Consider the following 17,324-nt stretch of genomic DNA (forward strand, 5'->3'; position numbering starts at 1 on the left):
GCCTTTGTTTTTATCTCTTGCTCAAATGTAATTCTTCTTTTAGAAGTGTTGTTTATACTCATTCTTGATATAATATAAACAGAAACTACACACCACGGAGGACGTAGCCATCATTGGGTGAACCTCGTTAAATCCTTGTGTCCTTTTTATTAGTTTACATTGTCAAACGTTGTTTCGTTCATTGTTGTTTGTATTGTTCCTAGCATCGTATCGGTTTTGGCAAAGGTTTTCAATTGGTATCAGAGCCAAGTTGTTTTTACGGTGTCTTAAGAAGTTGTTGTTTGAGAATCATGACTACAATGAAGCTTGACATAGAGAAGTTTGATAGGAATGTAAATTTTGCCTTATGGCAAGTCAAAATGAGAGCCATTTTAATCTAAAATGGTGTGCATATGGCCATTGATGGTGTAGATAAGATGCCGGAAGGAATGACCCCATCAAGATGGGAAGAGATAGACTCAAAGGCATTGTCGGCGATTCAATTATGCCTTTCCAACGAAGTTCTAAGAGAGGTTGTTAATGAAACAACAACCAAGGGTATATGGGAGAAGTTGGAATCACTCTACATGGCTAAGAGTGTTACCAATAGGCTACTTTTGAAAAGTAGACTCTACGATTTACGCTTGGAGGAAGGTAAATCTTTGAAACCTAACTTAGATGAATTTTATTCCATTGTAATGGATTTACAAAACATTGATGTCAAGCTTGATGATGAAGACTTGGCAATTTACCTCTTATGTTCTCTACCCCCTTCTTATAAAAATTCTAGAGAAACACTACTCTATGGTAGAGATAATTTGAGTAGTGATGATGTGTAGAGTGCCTTGACACAAAGGGATCTTATCGATTCACAATTATCACAAAAGTCACAAAGCAATGCTAGTGATGGTTTGTTTGTGAGAGGGAGGTTACAGGAGAAAGGTTCCACTAGTGGGAGTGGAAACAAGGGTAAAGGGAGGTCCAAGTCTATTAGGCCAAATAAAAATAAAACTTGTAATTATTGCAAGCTTAAGGGCCACATCAAGAAGGATTGTTGGAAGTTGAAAAAGAAAAATGAGGAGGCTAGGGAAGGAACTAGTAATACAAATGCTAGTTATGTGAATGATAGTGATGATGGTGATGTGTTAGTTGCCACACATGAGTACAAAGATAATGATGAGTGGATTCTTGACTCGGGGTGCACATTCCACATGACTCCCAACAAAACTTTCTTCCATACATTTGAAATTGTTGATGGGGGAAATGTTACCATGGGGAACAACACAATTTGTAAGGTTGTTGGGATTGGGAGCATTAGAGTGAAGATGTTTGATGGAATTGTGAGGACCTTTACCGATGTAAGGTATGTTCCGGGCTTAAAAAAAAATCTTTTATCTTTGGGTACTCTTGACAAGATCGGGTGTAGAATCACTTGTGAAGGTGGAGTTATGAAGGTTGCCAAAGGCTCACTAGTTGTGATGAAGGGTAAGTTGAATGGGAGCTTGTATGCTCTTCAAGGTTCAACCATCCTTGGCTCGGCGAATGTTTCCACAAGCACAATGTCCGATCACGACACCAAACTTTGGCATTTGAGGCTTGGTCACATGGGAGAAAGAGGTATGTTTGAACTCTCTAAACAAGGTTTATTTGATGGGACGAAATTTGGGAACCTTGATTTTTGTGAACATTGTGTTTATGGGAAATACAAGAGAGTTAGTTTCAAACCCGCCATTCACAACACTAAGGGAATTTTAGACTATGTCCATTCCGATTTGTGGGGGCCTTCACGAACGCCCTCCCTTAGTGGTTGTAATTACTTGTTGACCTTTATTGATGATTTTTCAAGAAAATTTTGGTGTTATTTTATAAAACATAAAAATGAAGTTTTTTAAGTCTTCTTAGAATGGAAGAAGATGATTGAAAAGAAGACCGGTAGGAGCATCAAGACCTTAAGAACCGATAATGGTCTTGAATTTGTTGATAATAAAATTCTGAAATATTGTTCTAATGAAGGAATTATTAGACATAAAACTTGTGCAGGTCGTCCTCAACAAAATGGTGTTGCGGAGAGGATGAATAAAACATTGTTGGAGAGGGCTCGGTGTATGCTAAAACAAGCGAATTTGGGGAAGCAATTTTGGGCCGAAGCGGTGGATACGACATGTTATTTGATAAACCGCTCACTGTAATACCCCAGATTTAGATTGAAAAAGGATTGATAGACTACTCATAACAACAAGGTGCATCTTCTTTTCTAGAGAGCCCATTTGCTAAGAACTCCACAGTTAAGCGTGCTTGGTGGAGAGCAATCTTAGGATGGGTGACCTCCCGGGAAGTTTTCCCGGGTGCGCACGAGTGAGGCCAAAGTGCGCTGGAAAGACTTTTGTTGGTTTGTGGGGCTAGTCTACAGTCTCTGAGAGTAGTCATCAGCGGTCCGAGGGGTCGGGGTGTTACACTCACCTCATACAGCCTTGAAATTCAAGTCGCCACAAGAAGTGTGGTACAACACTCCGGTAAATTATTCTAGTCTTAGAATCTTTGGTTGTCCAGCTTATATTCATGTAAATGATGGTAAGTTAGAACCTAGGGCTAGAAAGTGTATTTTTGTGGGATATGGAGTGGGTGTAAAGGGGTATAGGGTGTGGCGTAATGAATCAAAGAAAATAATTGTTTCTAGAGATGTTGTTTTTGATGAAAATAGTATGCTTGTATATAGTATAGCAAAGTCCACTGATAATAATGTAAATGATGATGCACAAGTGGAGGGTCAACCTCCCAATATTGAAGATGAGAAAAATGATGATGATGTTCAATAAAGGTCTCCTTTTTTGTCCAACACTAGGCAAAGAAGGAAGATCGTGGCTCCAAGGAGGTACATTGAAGAGTGTGATTATGTGGTATATGCTCTCAACATTGCTAGCGAAGTCGAAAGTTTACATGAACCAAGTACGTACAAGGAGGTTATGGCCTCAAATGACTCAAGCAAGTGGTTGATGGCTATGAAGCAAGAGATGGAGTCTCTTGCAAAAATGGGACTTGGGATATCGTTGAAGCACCAAAGAAAAAGAAAATTGTTGGGTGCAAGTGGATATTCAAGAGGAAGGAGGGTCCTTCTAGTGACATTCCTCCCATCTACAAAGCAAGGGTAGTTGCAAAGGGATACTCTCAAATTGAGGGTGTTGATTTTTATGAAGTTTTCTCACCGGTGGTGAAACACTCTTCTATAAGGGCATTGCTTGCTTTGGTGGCGATGGAGGATTTGGAGTTACATCAGTTGGATGTAAAAACGGCTTTTTTTCACGGTGAGCTTGAAGAAGAAATTTTTATGAAGCAACCGGAAGGTTTTGAAGTAGCCGGTAAGGAAAATCATGTGTGTAGATTGAAGAGGTCATTGTATGGGTTGAAGCAATCTCCTAGGCAATGGTACAAAAGGTTTGATTGCTTTATGATTTCACATGATTTTATTAGAAGTTTTTATGATAGTTGTGTCTATCTTAAGAAATTTGAAGATGGTTCTTTGTTATATTTGCTCTTATATGTTGATGACATGCTAGTAGCATGTAGTTCTTTGTTTAAGGTGGAGAGCTTGAAAGAGTTGCTTTCAAGTGAATTTGATATGAAAGATCTTGGTGAAGCCAAGAAGATTCTTGGGATGGAGATTTTGAGAGATCGGACTAAGGGTATCCTATACCTTAGTCAAAGGAAGTACATTGAGAAAGTTGTGCAACGTTTCTCCATGCGGTGTGTCTACTCCTCTTGCTTCTCATTTCAAATTATCCAAGAAGTTGTGTCCACACACAAAGGCGAAAGAAGAGCAAATGGTAAGAATCCCATACACTAGTGCCGCTGGTAGTGTTATGTATGCAATGGTATGTTCTAGACCCGACATTGCTCATGCGGTGAGTTTGGTTAGTAGATACATGTAAAATCCAGGGAAGGGACATTGGGAGGCACTAAAATGGTTATTGAAGTATTTAAAAGATACTTCTAATGTTTGTCTTATGTATGGGAAGAATTCAAGCGAGCTTGCCGGGTTTTGTGACTTGGATTATGGTGGTGATCTAGATAATAGAAAGTCCACAAGTGGGTTCGTATTTACTTTGGGTGGTTCGGCAATAAGTTGGCAATCATCTTTGCAAGATGTGGTTGCCCTTTCAACAACCGAAGCAGAGTACATAGCCGTGGCCGAGTCATTCAAGGAGGCAAAATGGCTTAAAGGTCTTGTTGGTGAAATGTGCAATAAGGTGTGTGAGGTAAGTGTGCATTGTGATAGTCAAAGTGCAATTCACTTGGCTAGGAATCAAAATACATTTCATAGAAGGTCCAAACACATTGATATTAAGTATAACTTCATCCGGGATGAAGTTGAGCACAAGAGGGTGTTATTGGAAAAGATTGACACTACGGAAAATCCGGCCGACATGATGACAAAGTCATTACCTACAACCAAGTTTGAATTATGTGTTGACTTGGTTGGTTTAGCTCCTTGCTTGAAATAATTCCTTTGGGGCATTTGAGGTGTGTATGTTTTTCTTTTATTTATGAACTGGATTGATGAATGTTTTTGACTTGGGTGAACTCAAGTCAAGGTGGAGATTGTTATGAATGGTATGTGTGACTTGAGTGCACAAGTTAAAGTGTGTAATCATGTGTGTGACTCTTGGTTTGTGGAATGAAAATGGAAGTAATTATGTGGAGAGTATTCATGATGAATTATGGGTGTTAATGAAGATTAATGAAGAAGAAGAAGGGACTTGATTTATGGTAGTTCGATCAGAATTCTGACAGAAGGATCAGAAAGGTCGCTCGACCTATCCGCTCGACCGAGCGAGTCATTTTGGTAGGTCGAGCGGTCAGACAGAATGCTCCAGAATGTAGCTCATGTTCGCTCGACCGAGCAAGCTCCCTGTTTCGGTCGAGCGGATCTTCTGATATGCATGGGATGCTAGTTTTCGACCTTTCAAGTTCTTGGAGTTATTTCATATTATTCATTACTCAATATTAACTATGTATTCAAGTGAGCTATTGATATTCTAGTATCTAGTACTATATATAGGGCTCTCATACTTACACATCAAATACATCAAACACAACCCCTAAGCCAAACAGCCTTTGTTTTTATCTCTTGCTCAATTGTAATTCTTCTTTTAGAAGTGTTGTTTATACTCATTCTTGATATAATATAAACAGAAACTACACACCACGGAGGACATACCCATCATTGGGTGAACCTCGTTAAATCCTTGTATCCTTTTTATTAGTTTACATTGTCAAACGTTGTTTTGTTCATTGTTGTTTGTATTGTTCTTAGCATCGTATCGGTTTTGGCAAAGGTTTTCAATGGCGGTTCTCAATGAATCATAGATTTTACTTTTGCTGATAACAATTTTTAGTTAACCCACCTTTTAACTCAAAAAATTGTAGCAATATGCTACACGTTCCTTATTAATGTTGGGGAAATTGGCATTGTTTTCAATATTGATTGCGTGAAATTATTTTTTGAATTTTTTTTGTTTAAAACATATATATCTGGTTTGTTGAAGTAATTAGTGACTTGTGTGCACCATTTATGACTAATTACTAGTGTGAGCATAGAGATAGAATCCTATGAATGATATGTGATGGGTAACTAAGTGTAACTTAATGAGTGAGATGAATGTGGAGTTTAAGTGGGTGTTGAATGCATGAAGTTATGAAGCATTTAACAAGAGACTTAAACATGGGTGTAATAAAGAATGATGAATGATAGTTAGTGAGAAGACTAAAGGGTGAGGATTCTTGTACGAGTCATCCAAGTATTGAAGCATTACCTTGATTGTGCATTGGATTCGATTTTTGACTCTTAGTGTTTCTTAAAGTTGTTTATTGTGCATTAATCCTTAGTCATAATTATGTAATACTCATTAATGTAGAAACCTTTATAAATAGAGGCCTCATATGCCATTGTAACACATCCACAAAATTACCCCAAGCCTAAACAGAAAGCTATATCTGTTGTTTATTGTAATTCTCCATTTGAGAGTTCTTTGAACTCCTTTATGATAATATAAACGAGATACTACACACTAAAGGACGTAGCCTTAATTGGGTGAACCTCGTTAAATCTTTGTGTCTTTTTATTGCATTGTTTTCTCTTACAAACATTCATTTTATTGAAAGTGTAATTTGTTCATCACAAGACTTCATACACTCGATCGTATTGGAGTTTGAAATACTTCGTTTGAACTCTAATATAGCGTCATTTTCAATTGGTATCAGAGGCAAGTCATTATTATTTTGATTTAGAGGTAATATTGGTGCAACATGGCTACAATGAAACTCGACATTGAGAAGTTTGATAGGAGCGTGAATTTTGGCTAATGGCAAGTCAAAATAAAAGCAATTTTGATACAAAATGGAGTGCATAAAGCACTTGATGGTGAGGAGAAAAAACTCAAAGGCACGAGTGAGGAAAAATGGAAAGAAATGGATGCGAAGGCTCTATCTGCCATACATTTTTGTCTCTCTAATGAAGTTTTGAGAGAAGTTGTAAAGGAGGAAATTTCAAAAGGCATTTGGGAAAAGTTGGAATCACTATATAGAAAAGAGTGTTACCAATCGACTTTTGTTAAAGAGTCGTTTGTATGTTCTCAGATTGCAAGAAGGGAAGCCCATAAAATCGCACCTTGATGAATTTTACTCAATAAATATGGATTTGCAAAATATTGATGTAAAAGTGTATTATGAGCATTTGGCTATTCTACTATTGTTATGTTCACTACCGCCTTCATATAAGCATTTCAAGAAAACCTTGTTATATGGAAGAGACACGTTGAGCAGCGAGGATGTTAGAAAGGCCTTGACTCAAAAGAACCTTATTGATTCTCAATTTGCTAAAACAGCATCCAAAGAATCCAATGATGCTTTGTTTGTTAAGGAGTCAAGTAGGAACAAAAGGGGGCATGACTTGCAACTTTTATAAGAAGAAAGGCCACCTCAAAAAAGATTGTTGGAAATTGAAAGCCAAACAATCCGATGAAAGCAAGTCTGTGAAGCTAGTTCCGCCGAAGCTAGCTATATTGAAAATGAGGATTATGATGTTGGTGCTCTTGTTGTTACTAGTGAATACAAGGGTGGTGGTTCTTGGATTTTGGATTTGGGATGTTCAAGACAAGTGGCTTTAAACTCTAGTTTCTTCTTAACCTATCAAAAGTTTGATAGAAGGAAATTCACTATGGGCAATGAGGCTAGTTGTCCAATACTTGGTGTTGGTGATGTTAAATTTATCATGTTTGATGGTGTTCTGAGAACATTGTCCGGACTCCTTCATGTTGCAGGTATGGATAGACACTTAATTTCCCTTAGTATTTTGGATAAAGAAGGTTTTAGATGCATTGGTAAAGGTAGAGTTATGAAGGTTGGTAGGGACCTAATTTGTTCTTGAAAGGATCCGTTAATGATGGCTTGTATAAGCTTCCTTAATTAGTTTGCTTGTGTGTCCACTACTTCAACCAAGCATGATGAAAATGATGATGATACTTCTTTGAGTAATGAAACATCGAGAATAATTCGAACATTACCCAAATGAGTCCATGGGATATATGGACTTGATTGGTAATTAAAATTTCATACTCTTGTGAGCCCTATGAAGGCATTTTAGTGCATGTGCTTTGTTTGAGCACATGTGTTGTTTTTGTTTTGTTTTTTATTTTGAGTATGATGTTGTGTAAGTTGTTATATTATGATGGAGTGAATTAGAGAATGTCATTGACTTAGGTGAAATCAAGTCAAGGTGGAGATTGTTGAAGTAATTGGTGACTTGTGTGCACCATTCATGACTATGCACTAGTGTGAGCATAGAGATGGAATCCTATGAAGGATATATGATGGGTAATTAAGTGTAACTTAATGAGTGAGATGAATGTGGAGTTTAAATGGGTGTTGAATGCATGAAGTTATGAGGCATTTAACAAGAAACTTAAACATGGGTGTAATAAAGATGAATTATGGCGTGATGAATGATAGTTAATGAGAAGACTAAAGGGTGAAGATTCTTGTACGAGGCATCCAAGTAATGAAGCATTACCTTGATCGAGCATTGGATTCGGTTTTTGACTCTTAATATTCCTTAAAGTTGTTTATTGTGCATTAATCCTTATCCATAATTATGTAATACTAATTAATGTAGAAATCTTTATAAATAGAGGTCTCATATGTCATTGTAACACATCCACAAAATTACGCCAAGCCTAAACAGAAAGCTATATCTCTTCTCTATTGTAATTCTCCATTTGAGAGTTCTTTGAACTCCTTTGTGATAATATAAGCGAGATACTACACACTGAAGCACGTAGCCTTAATCGGGTGAATCTCGTTAAATCTTTGTATCATTTTATTGAATTGTTTTCTCTTACAAACATTCATTTCATTGAAAGTGTAATTTGTTCATCACAAGACTTCATACACTCGAACTTGGTGATATTGGAGTTTGAAACACGTTATTTAATCTCTAATATAGCGTCGTTTTCATGGTTATTTAAGGCTTAAAAAGAATATTAACTCCCAAAATTTAAGCAAAATGTAGCGTATTGCAAATAAGTAGGAGAGATTAGGCAATTTTCGTTTGTCAACAAAAATATTTAAAATAAAAATAATGTAACATTGGAACTTTAAAAATTGTTTCTGAATAATAAACTCATATATTATTCTTATGTATTGAAATAGACTTCCCGATATATTATGGGGAAATTAAGAATTAATTTAATTTAATTAGATTAATTATGATTCCATTTCACATGTGGGAAAAAAGTAATTCACTTCCTGATTTGTGAATTTAATTGGTTTTGTTGGTGTTTGGCCAAGGGATGTTGGCTGTTGGCTATTGGCGGTTGGCTGTTGGCTTTTTTAGTTGGCTTGTTTGATTAGCTGGAAGTGTTGGCTGTTTTTGTTGAGTTTTAAGTTAACTGAAAAAGGTAACTGTTTGTAGAGATGTTTGGTAAATTTATGTATTAGTTGTTGGCTGTTTATTAGAGAAAAAGTGGACCAAGAAGCCAAAAGCCAACCAAAAAAGCTAGTTGGAACAGCTTTTCATTTTGGCTTAAAAGCCAGTTTTTCAGCTGCTTTAAAAGTTATTTAACAAACACTTTTTTTGACTATTTGACCAATCAACAAGTCAAAAACCAAAAGCTAATCAAGAAGTTAAGGCAAAAGCCATAAACCAAACACCCCTTTAAAAGTTCGTTTGTATATTTAATTGTGTGATTTGTTTTAAGCTAATAAATGACAGTGGAATTATATTAATATGAAGTAGGTAGAGTGTATAAAAATATTTTTCGATTTTGATTTTACACGACCCAATATTAGAAAATAGATGGCAGTATCAAATAGTAAATTTATTATCTTAAAATATCAAAATATAATGGAAAAAATCACATAGAATAATTTAACTTTTTACCAATTTTCCTATAATAATTTTAATTTTTTAATAACCATGAATAATCCGAACAATAAAGGATGATTGCTAAGAATGCACCAAGGTAAAAAAAGTAATAGAATATTAAATTATAAAAAAAATATAAGAATTTAAAAAATTAAAAAAAGAATCGAGTAAGTTTATTTTTTTATTTTAACTTTTAATTTTAATATTTTTGATTTTTAATTATATTTTTCTTTTCTGTGTGGGCAACAATTTCTAGGGTAAATGACTCTAAATTTCGGATAATTCATAGTTAATCAAATGTTATAATTATTATTGAAAAATTAATAAAAGTTTAATTAATATCGGTAAGTTTTCCAAATATAATTTTTAAAAACTACACTAAAATGTATTGAAATTGTCTCTATTTTAAACCGAGTACCAAACAAATCCTAAAATGATTTAAAACATAACAAATAAAATAGAATGTCATGTTCATTTTTACCTATAAAGTAATTGATTTTATACGAAGTTGTTTACAAAAGACGTGCATTATTTTGAAAAGGTCAAGCAAAATATACGTGTTTAAAAATAAACTCAATAATTCGATATTTACTTACATTTTATAATTAAATTTAATTTCACTCGAAATTAAAATAAACCCAATTTTGAATCGACCAGAAGCATCTAACCTAAAATCAGCCCGGTAACTTGAATGAATACCTTTTTTTTTTCCCATATAGTTATTGTATTTTTGTTTTTAGACACTATATAATATGTAATTTTAATTGTATACTCTTTTCTTACTTTTTATATTCAAACATACGTGTAGTATATAAATTGTTAAATAATTGTTTCGATAATAAATATTTTTAATATTGGAAATCTTATGTAAATAATCATAATTGAGGAGAGCGAAGTTGATATAGGCATGTGAAGTCCGCGTAGTTGCTTCAAATTTGGGCGTCAACATAAATAATTCACACATTATATGATCAATAGTAGGTAAGGAATGCATCATGTACTACTTCAATGGTTAGAGATATTTTTTTTATACATTGTTTTATGAATGAAATGATCCTTGTACAACACTTCTATCAAATATGTTACATCCCCTCAAACCGGAAATGGGAGAGTTACCATGCCACCTTTTCCCAACAACACTTTTGATTTTCCAAGGGCATCATCATCAAGTTGATGCTTGGGTTGGAGATAAGATTCCGAAAGCAAAAGCTCTAAAACCTTATCCCTAGTAAAGTGACGAGTTTTTTGTATTTTATCTAGTTATGAAACACTGAATTTTTAGCTGTGTAACTGTTTGATTGTCCTATTTAAAGGTAATATGTTTGAGATTTGTTACTTTTAATTCTTTAAGAAATCTCTCTAACCAAGAAATTGGACCTAGATACAGTTTCTTGCTTCCTTAACTTCCAAGAGCTAGATATTGTTCAAGAAAAATGTCATAACTACTGACTAATCTCTTACAATTAGCACATGACCACCATTCACTATTTGAAAAGGCTTGCAATGTGATCGTATCAATGCACTAAACTTAATTCCTTTTCCACATGTAGCATTAACATAAGACTAGGTATATTGAAGAACCTTTTAATGTGAGCCTCTTGGCGCTTGCATGAACTGATTTATCGTTTAGAATGTATAAGATAAATCAGGCCTCGTGTAGGTCAAGAAAATATGCCTACCAACTATACTTCTATACAATGAGTATGATACAGTAATTAATATGATACCCACCTAATCAGAAAGTTTCGAGTTGACAAGAAGAAGAGTTTTCTAACGAAAATAGAATAATAATTTAGATAGTAAATAACCTCAACTAATTAATTCTTGTATCAACTTGGCAAGTCACTGTCTATGGCTTGTTCTTAGTCGTACAAAGACCTTTTTATGTTGGTCTGCAGTCTGGTCACCATCTTTGTCAAACTTATCTTTACTAACAATCATGAATAGATTAGAGTCTGCAATTTATGTTTAGTAGATAAAGATTTGATGTCAAGGAACCAACTCAACCAAAAGCTTAAGCTGATGGTTGAGGCCCCAGGATATGTTATATACTCTAACACGCCCCTCACACGAGACCCCATTGGGGTAGAAGTGTGGATGCGCATAGGCGCTGAATATAAATGAGGGGTGGTTGAGATTCGAACCCGTGACCTCTCACGTTGGCTTCTGACCATGTAAAGGAACCAACTCAACCAAAAGCTTAAGCTGATGGTTGAGGCCCCAGGATATGTTATATACTCTAACATTTGATTTACTAAAAAGTAAGAAATTGTTCATGGAACACAATCTCTTTCGACACACTCATAACTACAGTTGCAATATTGTAAACAATGTATCCTTTCTTGTTATTAAATAAACTAATAAAAAACACACTTCTGTTTGTGCTCTAGGTATAATAAACATCCAAGCACTTTTTAAGTGCTGATAATTTGGATTATATAATTATTTAAAACGTGTTAGCCCATATTATTATAGAACTAACAAAGGAATTCTATTAATCAGGTGCACATCACATCCAACTATCTCCCCAAAATAACATGGAAAGATTACATTGAAATAAAAAAAAAAACCTTATAGTATCAAAAATATATTCTCCCTCCTATTCTTTTACTTGTCCCATTTCCTTATTGGTTAAAGTCACCTTACTTGTCCCATTTCCTTTTTTGTCACTGATTTTTTACTTAAATACTCTTAGTTCACACACATAATGACCAAAATACCTCCGCTTACACTACTTACCCAAACTGATTATCTTCATAATCAGTCATTGACATTCCTAATGATTTCCTCCCTTTAAAAATCACCCCCCCTCATCCTCATCCCGATTGAAACATTAATGCTTTCTCTCTCTCTCTCTCTTCATCGTCCCTGTGTGTCTCATCTTCATCTTCCTCCTTCATCTCAATTGTTACTGTGTGTCTCGATTCTCCTTCATCTTTCTCCTTCTTCACTTTATGTGTCGATTTTCCTTCATCATCTCCCTTCCCCACTCTCTCTAGATCTGCAAGATCTTTATATTGAGAACTTGTTCTCTTCCTCAGATGAAGAATCACTGGATAATGATGATTTGGTGTCTGATTTTGATGTTGGAGGACCATTCTCTCGTATGGATATATCTTTCCTTTTTGACTTATGATGATTTAGTGTATCTGTTTTTTATGGTATGCATGTCTGTGTTGGTAATCTGATTTTTTTCCCTATGATTTTTTCTGAGGGTAAACATTTAATTATAGCTACAAAAACCCTAAATCAACTTATTTAGGAGGCAATTACTATGGTTTATGGGGTATTTGTGATGAGAACATTTTGTTCTCTGAGATGAATTTTTTCGTTTTTGTTTTTGAAGCCATCAATAAACTGTTGAGGCTGCCATTTTCATTTAAATGTTTATGATTAATAAACTTGATGAATTTTTTTTGCTACATCACGTTTACACTTAAACATTTACCTAACATAATTCACCCAAAAGTGAGTATAAACATGTAATCCAAAAGTATACTCATATATATACATGATACTTGTGTTCATGCTACTGGTGCTGGTTGTTTTGATGTTGATGCGTATGCCACTGTTGTTGGTTCTGTTGTTGTTTCCTCTGTTATTGTTGTTGTTGGTTATGTTGTTGCTGTTTTCTCTGTTGTTGGTATTGTTTCTGTTGGTGCTGGTGTTTCTGTTGTTGCTAGTGATTATGTTGGTGCAATTGTTAACTGTTGTTGATGAAAAAGTTCTTCATCTTTGATTCCCAAATAAAATAAGATGACCTAAAATTTACTTTGATCCACCTTTGGTCAAAATAACAAAGTGCCTTGTAAAGAATTTCCTTTCGTACCCCCAAACAATGTGGAAGTCTCCCTTCCCTTGTAAGCTTTGTTTTGTTCAGGTGTGGAATGTGAAAATCTATGCCACCTAAGTTCTTAATAACCTCAACTTTACATGCTTGTAAAGTGATCCATACTTCTTTTTCCATCTCCAAACTGTGCTTTGGCTAACCCCCACGGCCCTTGCAACTGCGGTTTGACTTGTCTTTTTTACTTTTTCAAGTCCCTTGAACTTTGTGTCATCAAAGGGAATCTCAGTCTTTGACTTCTTCCCTATCCTCTTACTGTTGACATTGATTGGAAATTGATTCCGTTGTTGGTGGTGCTTTATCTGTCCCCATATCCTTTATATTGTCTTCCTACTCATACTGTACTTCTTCGACATGTCACCGATGACCCCGTGTGCTGGCTTCCCTTTACTGTTGATTAACAATAAATGTTCATGCATTATTTTCTTCCGACTATATTTATCTAGCTTTCTTGATTTTTCCATGGTTGTACTTGAATTTTTGTTGGTGGAAATTAATTAGTGATGATCTATTCTTTATATAATGCTCTCCTTATATAGAGGTTGTTTTGTTCCTTTCTTGGTTTTGGGATTTGGCGCCTCTGATTTTTACTTGTCTGTGTTGGTGTTCTCTTACTTGGGGCCATTCTGAAATTCTTGGGTTTTTGTTTACTCTTGCTTCCTGTTTGGAATTGGCGCCTCTTTATTGCCTTATGATGTTACTGGTCTGCTGTGTTCTTTGTATCATGGCTGATTTCAGTGTTTGATGGCTTTGTTTTAAAATCAAAATGTTCATTTTTTTCGTAGCTATTTAATCAATTTTGAACACTAAATGCATACCGTGTTTTTTTTTAAATCTGAATTCATTGAAAGATTTTATATCCGCATTCGCATGTGGCATGAGGGTTGTTCGTTTTCGGTTGCCGTTCAAAAAACGTTGAAGAAATCAAGGAAGAATTGAAGACTTAGTTTATGTTTTCAATTTATAATGTGTAATTTAGTTTACGTAATTTTTTGTAATTTAAGTTAAGTACTTTTATGCTTTGTTAATTAAAAAAACCAGAGAATGTATTATTGTGAATTAATTTTATTGGAAATGTGAAACCCAATTTTCCCTTCAAAATTCAATTTTATCTACTTTATTTAACAAAAAGGAGAGAATCATTAACAATTAATTCAATCACTTAAAATACCCCAATTATCACCTTTTTGATGGACCCCCTCGTACTCTTAATATCCGTGCCCAACCCAAATGTTCCAAGTAAAAAAACAGGAGGAAGTATTTTTTTTTGCTAAAAAAATTATATAGCATCTTCTTTTGTTAATTCACGAGCATTCTCTATCCCAATACATACTTTGAGTTTTAGTTTTTGTAAAATAATAGCAATAAATTGTTTAGTGCAAAAATTTTGGCAAAATCAAATTTGTTCTTAATGATAAATAGTCAACACATCCTAGTAAAATCATCAACAATTGTGATATATTTTTCAAATCAAAATAGAAATATATCTATAAGGTCCCATACATCAATACGAATAAGCTCTATTAGTTACTTTGTCATACAACATGTTTTAGGATATATACCATGTCTTTATTTTTCTAACGGATATATATTATAGAAAATATAGTTTTTGAATAATATTTCATCTAAATATGGAAATATTATCTTCAATCACTCTGTATGAAAATGGCTCATTCTTAGATTCTATAATTGGCTCACCAAGAATCAACACATAAGAAACTTAAGCACTTAAGCTTCTTGACAGAATCTATGACTACATAAGCTTCTTGAATCAATATTATTTTTCAGCATCATTTGTCTTTTCTTATATCAAAAAAGTAGACTTTTCAAAACCATCAGTTAGGAGGTTGTGAGTTATAGGTCACTTTTGTTCATGTAAATTTTGGATCAGCTTAATTTTTTGGTCAAGTTTTGTTGGCTTCAGCTTATTGGATATGCCTGTTGGATCATATATAGAATCGTAGAATCATATTATGATTCTATCACCCATATTCTTATCTTGATAGTTTCGTACGTTTCTACCATTATTAAAATTCTATTTAAAATTTAGATCGCTACACTCTTTTTAGATCGTAGAGTCGTAGAAACATTGGTCAAAATTGAGATTTGGATAATCACCTTAACAAGTTACACATAAATACACTAAAAATCTTCGGTAATTTGCTGCATTAAAGCTCTGCACATAATTCTATACAACATGTACAATACAATATCTATGCGACATAAATGAATATTAAAAATGAATTAATTTTCATCAAATAAATTTATATAGAAAGTTCAAATGCATACTTTATTTTGTGTTTTAGTTAATTAACTACTTATAATTATTTATCATTTAATGTTGTTGCTTTAATAAAACTAACTTATTTGTGTATTACACGTGTGCTTAAATAAAAATTAGTGATTGAAAATTAAAGTATGCATTTAAAAAGAAAAGATTTTAGACATTACTATATTGCTCAAATATGTTGGTCTAGTAATATAATATGCTCGTACATGAATATGCTCTAATTTTTATTTTCTATGTCATTTACTAATGTGAGACATTAAAGATTTAGTACAATTTCTAACTTTTTAGTTGAATTTATATAATTAAATATACATACATCGTACATGCATATGTACTAGTTTTAATAATTTATATTAATCAGGTTATTTAACCAATGTATGAGGTGCTTGACTGCTTGTCACAAGGAGTGTAGCAGAACCGGTAATCTCGATACGTAATTAACATTAATGAAAATTTTTACAAAAATAATACGAAAGTCTCAAAATGCCGATCTACTAATAACTTTTAAAAATTAAAGTCTATTTATTAGAAATAATAAATATTACATCTAAGTAGAAAAATGAAATACATATCGTTTGTTTAAAAAATATATAATAATTAAAATTAAATACGTTAAGATCATCAAACATGAAGTATATAAAAAAAAATTTCAACTAAGTCCTCGATAGCTTAAATAAATTGTAGTTGTGGCCTAGATCGAAACCTGAAACTAAATCCAGCAAAATGCTATTATCCATAATGCGGATGACAGTCGATTGAATCGGTTAGGGCTTAACGCCGAGCATAACTCCCTAACCAACTCAAAATATGAAAATAATACACTACATTTACAAAATAATAATTAAAGTACGAAATTATAATTAATTGACACCATTGTATACTTTTAACATATTCTTTTACTGTTCCATACTTTTAAGTTATTAAGATACCATTTTCCACCCTGACAGAAGTACATTACTGTCACTTATACAATTCGGTAATCTTAATACGTAAGCAAGTTCATATGGTTAATACTCATAACTGTACTATGCCTCATAGTATCAACAATTATCAAGTTTATCATTAATCAACAAGCACAACAATTATATGACACCTGATATATGTAAGGGTTTGGCTAGATTATGGTCGAAGCTGTAGACTGTTTTAGAGATGGGAATGGCAACAAGAGGGGGGGGGGGGGGGGGGGGGGGGGGGGGGGGTGAATTGTTGATTTAATAAGTTTAAGTATTTTTGTCCTGTTTTTGCGGAATTAGATAAAAGAAATAAAACTTAAACTTAGAGCGAAATAATGAAGCAGACAAAACAATTTTACGTGGAAACCTTCTAGGACTAAATAGAAGGAAAAACCACGACCCCTCGGGATTTCAAAACTCTCCACTATGTTTTAGACAATTCGTTACAATTACATAAAACAACTCGCTTCACTCGAAGCTTCTCTTACTAGGCCAACTTCTCTTTTCAGTTGCTTCACTCAAAGCAACTCTCTTAGCTTTACTCCAAGCTAATCTCTTCTCTAGCTTCACTATAAGCTTTCTAATTCTCCCCTAGACTCACCCAAGTCTAGTTACAACAATTCAATCAAAACCCTTTTACAAGGATAAAAATTCTCTAAAGATAAAATCAGAGTTGCACAAGAAAATATAATAAGTTAATTCGCAATTTTTGAACAAAATATTTCTTGTTGATTTTCCAAAAATAACGTATGAATTTAATTGCTCATACGAATGCATAATTTGAGGAACAACTGAATCCTCTATTTATAGTGTCAATTTCCCTAATAAAAAGGAGGT

The sequence above is a fragment of the Amaranthus tricolor genome, chromosome 13 (genome assembly GCF_026212465.1).
Source record: "Amaranthus tricolor cultivar Red isolate AtriRed21 chromosome 13, ASM2621246v1, whole genome shotgun sequence".
In the NCBI taxonomy this organism is placed as follows: Eukaryota; Viridiplantae; Streptophyta; class Magnoliopsida; order Caryophyllales; family Amaranthaceae; genus Amaranthus; species Amaranthus tricolor.